Source organism: Pongo abelii, chromosome 16, assembly GCF_028885655.2.
Source record: "Pongo abelii isolate AG06213 chromosome 16, NHGRI_mPonAbe1-v2.0_pri, whole genome shotgun sequence".
NCBI lineage: Eukaryota > Metazoa > Chordata > Mammalia > Primates > Hominidae > Pongo > Pongo abelii.
Window position 1 is genome coordinate 405000 of NC_072001.2, and position 7419 is coordinate 412418.

Here is a 7419-nt window from a genome sequence, read left to right on the forward strand (position 1 = left end):
AGGTGAGAATTGAACAATGAGAACACATGGACACAGGAAGGGGAACATCATGCACCGGGGCCTGTTGTGGAGTGGGGGGAGGGGGAAGGGATAGCATTAGGAGATATACCTAATGCTAAATGACGAGTTAATGGGTGTAGCACACCAACATGTCACATGTATACATATGTAACAAACCTGCACGTGGTGCACATATACCCTAAAACTTAAAGTATAATAAAAAAAAAAAAGAGAAAGAAAAGCAGTGTGTGATGGGAGTGGTAGAGCAGATGCTAATAGGGTGGCAGCCTGCAACCAGGGACATGACACCTATCAAGTAGGAGGCACAGCAGTGCCTGACTAGGACCCAAAAGAGAACTAGAATCTAGAAAAGACAAATGAATTAGGAAGAAAGTGGGATATAGAGAGAAAAAATTATGATCATTTGACTCCTTGAAGGAATAAAAAAAAGTGTGATAAAGCTTTTTAATTTTTATAAAGTCTGGAAAATTACTCGGAAAAGATGAAAACCTAGCCTTATTACAAGGGTGGATAATTTAGACCTTGAGAAAATACACTAACGCTGACCCTTACTCCAAGAAGGGACAGGCTTTGCTAGGAGTTTACTTTATAGACCAGCCTGCTTCTGATATCTGCAGGAAGCTGCCAAAAGCAGCCGTTGGCTTCCAGACTCCCATGGATCAGATTTTAGATTTGGATTTTGCAGTTTTCCATCACAGGAATAGGGCAGAGAAAACATAAAATAAACCAAATCTGTCAAGAGGCCCAGCTTCTAGCTGCAGCCTTGTGCTCTCCACCACTTCAGAGGCAGCCCCTTAACCCTGGCCCTCACAGAGGAAGTGAGAAGGTGAAAGTCCCAGTCTGTGCCTCTGGGCCACTGTGCCATGGATATAAATCAATGTGCCTTCTGTAAGAAGGTCGGCCACTGCCGAAGGAAACGCACCGTGCTTCCAAGGGAGCCATCCTCAGAGCCCAGCAGACTCGCAAGTGGGAGGGCCTGATACTTCCTGCCACTCCTATTGGACTATTAGCTATCGAGAGATGGAGGAGCCTCAGGTGACTCTTGAAGTGGCAGGTAGGAGTATTAACTTCTTATTAGGTATGGGAGCAGATGACTCTGTCCTGATTCAGTACAATGGGCTCCTGTCTTCTTATGATGGACAAGCCCAAAATAACTGCTTTTGGTATCTTCTAAGTTGTCCTCCAGGGCCTCTGGGCTTCTCACCTACCTTTTTTAGTACTGTCTGAATGCCTGACCTCTTACTAGGGAGAGGTTTATTGACTCAGGAGACCAAGTCATGGTCACCTTCACAGATCATAAAGCATAGCAAGGGTTACTTTTGTTCCTGACCCCTCGGGGAAAAAAAAGAAGCTAAGAATGAGCTGTCACATTTACCACCTGAGATAATGTCTCAAGTAAATCTTGAGGTTTGGGCCACACAGGCTCTGGGAAATGCACTAAACACCTCCCCCATTCAAATCCAACTTCAGCCTAGTTCTCCTGCCCTCAGAAGTGACAATACATTTTAAGGCAAGAAGCATGAGGGGAAATTCAACACCTTATTGCCAAATTCTTGCCATATGAGTTATGAAGGCCATGAGAGTCTCCTTACAATACTCGCATATTACCAGATAAAAAGCCTAATGGCAAGTACAGATTTGTTAGAACCCTTAGAGCATTAAGAAATGCAGTTGTCTCCATACACCTCATTGTCCCCAAAACTTACCAAGTCACAGTGGATGCAAGCTGGTTTACATTCTTAAATCTGAAAGATGCATTTTTCTGCATCTCAATGCATCCAGATTCATAATATGTTTGCCTTTGAATGGACTGATCCAGATATGGATTCAGCCTCAAAACTAACCTGGACAGTCATCCCTGAAGGGTTCTGGGATAGCCCCCACTTATTTGAAAATGCTCTAGCTAAGGACTTAAGAAATCTACAATTGGAAAGGGACACAATTATTCAGTATGTAGGTGACTTGCTCATTGCTAGCCCAACTAAAGAAGACTCAAATAATAATACTGTTAAGTTGGTAAATTTCCTGGGAACTTGCAGATATATGGTATCACCATACAGGGCTCAGATTTTGACTCAAAGACTTAAATATTTGGAATCTATCTTAACCTCTGGAACTGATCAACATCCCTAGAAGTTAAAAAAGTTATTTTAGTCATCTAAGGGTGCTAGTCCGACGAATGACTGTGGGCTTTTTTAGGAGATGGCTGGGTACTGCTGCTTATGGGTGCCCAGATTTGGATATGTAGCCAACCCGTTATATGATACACTGAAGCGAAAGATTTAGGGCTCCTAGAATGTAAGTAGAACTGCAAGCAAACCTTCAATACTCTCAAGGAGAAATTGGGCTCTGCTGCAGCCGTGGGAGTCCCCAGGTTGGATGAACCATTTTTTCTTTATCTGACCAAAAAGCAAGTCATAGGCCTTGGGTAATCTTGTCCCAACACTGGGGGACATTCCAAGGCCAGTAGCCTAATTTTCTAAGCAGATAGTCCAGGTGGCCTCAGGATGGCCTTGATGTCTTAGAGCTATTGCTGCTACCTCTTTTCTAGTAGGCAAAGCTAATAAACTAACATTAGAACAGCACCTACAGGTTTTTGACTCCACACCAAGGGAAGAAGGTCTTAGAAACTAAAGGGCACAAGTGGTTAATAGGAGAACATTTATGAAAGTGTCAGGCCTTATTGCTAGACACTCCAGACATAACCCTTAAAGCCTGCCAAACCACAAACCCAGCTACTTATCTGCCAGAGTCCGAAGGTGCTCCTAGCCTTTCTGGCATACAGATTGTATTAGTCTGTTCTCATGCTGCTAATAAAGACATATCTGAGGCTGGGTAACTTATAAAGAAAAGAGGTTTAATTGACTCACAGTTCTACATGGTCGGGGAGGCCTCACACTCTTGGCAGAAGGCAAGTGAGGAACAAAGTCACATCTCTTACATGGCAGCAGTCAAAAGAGCTTGTGTAGGGAAACTCCCCTTTATAAAACCATCAGCTGTAATCCCAGCACTTTGGGAGACCAAGGCAGTGGATGACCTGAGGTGAGGAGATGGAGGCCAGCCTGGCCAACATGGCGAAACCCCGTCTATACTAAAAGTACAAAAATTAAACAGGCATGGTAGTGGGCACCGGTAATCCCAGCTACTCAGGAAGCTGAGAAAGGAGAATCACTTGAACCCAGGAGTCAGAGGTTGCAGTGAGCCAAGATCATGACAATGGACTCCAACCTGAGCAACAGAGCAAGACTATCTCAAAAATAAATAAATAAATAAACCATCAGATCTCATGAGGCTTATTCTCTGTCACGAGAACAGCATGGGAAAGACCCATCCCCTGATTCGATTACCTCCCACTGGGTCCCTCCCATGATATATGGGAATTATGGGAGCTACAATTCAAGATAAGACTTGACTGGGGACACAGCCAAAGCATGTCACAGGTTATGAAACAAATGTATTCTAGCAGGCCAGACTTGACCATCCTAAGGAAGAGTGGTTAACAGATGCAAGTTGTTTTATGCATCAGGAAAACAGAGGGCTAGATATGCTACTATTAGTCAGCACAAGAGAATCAAGGCACAAGCCTTGCTGGCCTCGACCTCAGCTCAAAAAGCTGAGTTAATTGAACTTACTAGGCCCCTGCAGTTGGAAAGGATTTAAAAATTAACATTTACACTGATTCCAAGTATGATTTTTTTTTTGCTTCATGCTTATGCTGCAATTTGGAATGGGTAGGGACTCCTGACCCCCAAGGGCTTTCCCATACAACATCATTCAGATTTTGAGTTTGTTAGAATGCTGCTTTGCTGCCAGAAAGTGACTATAATTAATTGCAGTGGACTTCAAAAGAGAGACTGACCACGTAAAAGGAAATGCCCTTGTAGATGCTGCAGCCAAGGCCCCTGCACTGAAAGGGCCAGTGAAGCTTATGGGCGTGCTGGTCAGCATACATAGAACTGGGCCGGAATACCCTGAAGAAGAAGAAAAATGGGCCAGGGATTGCATTTCATTCCAGGGCCCCTCTGGCTGACTGAATGATGGTAATAAATTATTAATGTCAAGTACCAATCACAGGAACATAACTCAGCACTTTCATGATTCTTTTCACCCTAGAAGGGATTGTTTCTGTTAATGTCTCATTTGTTTATAGGGGTAAATCTTTTCAAGACACTAAAACAGGTGACTCAGCACTGTGAGCTCTGTGCCTGACATGACCCAAACGGCCAGCAATTTTCTCCTTCTCCAGTTAAACATGTCCAAAGTTGAGGAACCTATCCAGGTGAGAACTGGCAACTCTAATGTGCCCCAATGCCTTTCTGCAGGAGATTCAAATATTTGCTAATGCTTACTGATACCTTCACTGGTTAGATCGAGGCATTCCCCACCCCATCTGAAAAATGTTTACCGGAAGAAATAACTCCTCAGTTTGGGTAATCTAAAAGCCTGCAAAGTGACAATGGCCCATCTTTCACAGCAGGCGTATCCCAACACCTATCCTCAGCTTTAAGAATCCAATATTACCTTCACTCTGCTGGAGACTGCAGTCCTCTGGAAAGGTGAAAGGGCTAATCCTACTCTAAAGAAGACTCTAGCTAAATCAGAGGCCTGACTATCTCTAACACCCATAGCTTACTGCGGGTTTGAACTGCTCCAAAGTAAAACGTATAATTAAGTCTGTTGAGTTAACATACGGAAGGCCTTTCCTAACCACAGATCTCCTAATAGATGAAAGGACGCATCCATTACAAAAATATGTCATCAATCTAGGACACTTGCAAAGGCACTCTGTGAATATGGAAACAAGTGTCTTCCCCTCCCACATGGGAGGAAAATTCAGTTTCAGCTCAGCTAGGGATTTAGTCTTACTAAAGAAGCGTGAGGAAGTTCTCCAGCTGAGCAGCTTTCCCCAACGTGGAAAGGACCACGCAAGGACACCTGAGCTTTCCAACAGACGTTCAACGCCAAGGGATTCACAGGTGGGTGCACCTGTGTGGAAGCAAAGCTGTTGCTTATTCTGGGAGCCCAATCCGAGGCTGGGGGAGGTGAGCGCAGGGCTATTTAAGCTTTGGCGGAGGGCAGGCTGGGTCGCTGCGCGTCTGCTCCTCCTTCTCGCCTTTCTCCTACAGCCCTGATCCCGCCTTGGCCATGAGGGAAATCGTGCTCACGCAGACCGGGCAGTGCGGGAACCAGCTCGGCGCCAAGTTGGCAGCGGGGGCTCTGAGGGCCCAGCCCGGGCCTGCCGGGGGAGCCAGGGAAGATGTTGGCAGTGGCGGGGGCGGAGTCCCTGCATTGCGGCCCTTGGGATCCCTGCCGGGGACGCGGTGGAACTAGGTGCTGGCGAGATGGCCGGGGTGGACCCCAGGGACATGGCGGCCTAGGGATGAGGGTGCGGGTGGGAGAGGGGCTGGGGCGCCCTCATGACTCTGCCCTGGTCTGTCTGGCCCCTCCCGTCTCTGGCAGTTCTGGAAGGTGATCTCTGATGAACACGCCATGGACTTCGCTGGCACCTACCACGGGGACAGCCACCTGCAGCTGGAGAACATCAACGTGTACTACAACGAGGCCAGCGGTGAGATGCCCTCCTGGGAACGCGGCCCTCCCCTCCTGATGCGCTCCCGCCCCACGCTGGTGGCAGGTACGTGCCCCGCGCTGTGCTCGTGGATATGGAGCCCCGCACCATGGACTCTGTGCACTCAGGGCCCTTCGGTCAGGTCTTCAGGCCAGACAACTTCATCTTCGATGAGCTGCGGGAGAGGGCTGGGGCCAGGGCAGCTCAAAATCTAGGAGTGGCCCAAGGTCATCCTGTGGGAACTGTGGAACCAGGGCCCCTGAACATCCTCCTGTCCTCCCAGTCGAGTCGCTCAGTCCATCTCTCCTAAACGGGCTTTGGGAGGAAGGCCCGGGTGTCTCCTCAAGGTGAGGAGCTACTGATGTAAACTCCCTGCAGGGAGCTGAGTTGGGGCCATGGCTGCTGCCTTCCCTGAAAATGGGCAGGAGCTACCTGCAGCAAGGTCTGTTAGCCCCTCTCAGGTTTGACTCCTGACTTAATTCCTAACAGGGGAAGCTGCTGTCCTGTAACTCCGGGGGAGGGGGTTTCTTTTGCTCCACCTGCAGGGCGAATGGTGCTTTCACCTCACGCGTGACACTTGGCCCTTTTTGCATTATGGTGGTGACCATTGATGACCGTAAACCTGGCCATCGAGTGACTGGTTGTACTGTCTTACAGGTCAGAGTGGGGCTGGATACAATTGGGCCAAGGGACACTACACAGAAGGCGCGGAGCTGATGGAGTCAGTGATGGACGTCGTCAGAAAGGAGGCTGAGAGCTGTGACTGCCTGCAGGGTTTCCAGCTGACCCACTCCCTGGGTGGGGGGACTGGGTCTGGGATGGGTACCCTTCTGCTCAGTAAGATCCGGGAGGAGTACCCAGACAGGATCATAAACACATTCAGCATCCTGCTCTCACCCAAGGTGTCGGACACCGTGGTGGAGCCCTACAACGCCACCCTCTCAGTCCACCAGCTCATAGAAAACGCGGATGAGACCTTCTGCGTAGATAACGAAGCGCTGTATGACATATGTTCCAGGACCCTAAAGCTGCCCACACCCACCTATGGTGACCTGAACCACCTGGTGTCTGCGACCATGAGTGGGGTCACCACGTGCCTGCGCTTCCCAGGCCAGCTGAATGCCGACCTGAGGAGGCTGCCCGTGAACATGGTCCCGTTTCCCCGGCTGCATTTCTTCATGCCCGGCTTCGCCCCACTGACCAGCCGGGGCAGCCAGCAGTACCGGGCCTTGACCGTGGCTGAGCTCACCCGGCAGATGTTTGATGCTAAGAACATGATGGCGGCCTGCGACCCCCGTCACGGCCGCTACCTGACGGCGGCCCCATTTTCAGGGGTCAAAGCCCATGAGGGAGGTGGATGAACAGATGTTCAACATTCAAGATAAGAACAGCAGCTACTTTGCTGACTGGCTCCCCAACGTAAAAACAGCCGCCTGTGACATCCCACCCCGGGGGCTGAAAATGTCGGCCACCTTCATTGGGAACAACGCAGCCATCCAGGAACTCTTCAGGCGTGTCTCAGAGCAGTTTACAGCAATGTTCAGGCGCAAGGCCTTCCTCCACTGGTACACGGGCGAGGGCATGGATGAGATGGAATTCACTGAGGCCGAGAGCAACATGAACGACCTGGTGTCTGAATATCAGCAATATCAGGATGCCACTGCCGAGGAGGAGGTGGCCTAGAACTCTCCTTTCCTAGGTAAAGGGGGGAAGCAGTGTGGATCCTTCACTGTGTTCTGACAGCCATGTGTCACTACGCACTTGTTCATTTGTGTCTTCACGTCTCCTCCTGCTGCATTTTAAAGCACTTTTATAGTATGTGGTTTTGC

At 48.9% G+C, this 7419-nt stretch overlaps 1 pseudogene; it reads left to right on the top strand.

The window, feature by feature from the left end:
• The first annotated feature begins 1041 nt into the window (after positions 1-1041).
• LOC129054817 (tubulin beta-8 chain-like) lies at positions 1042-7273 on the top strand (annotated as a pseudogene).
• The last annotated feature ends 146 nt before the right edge of the window (positions 7274-7419 follow it).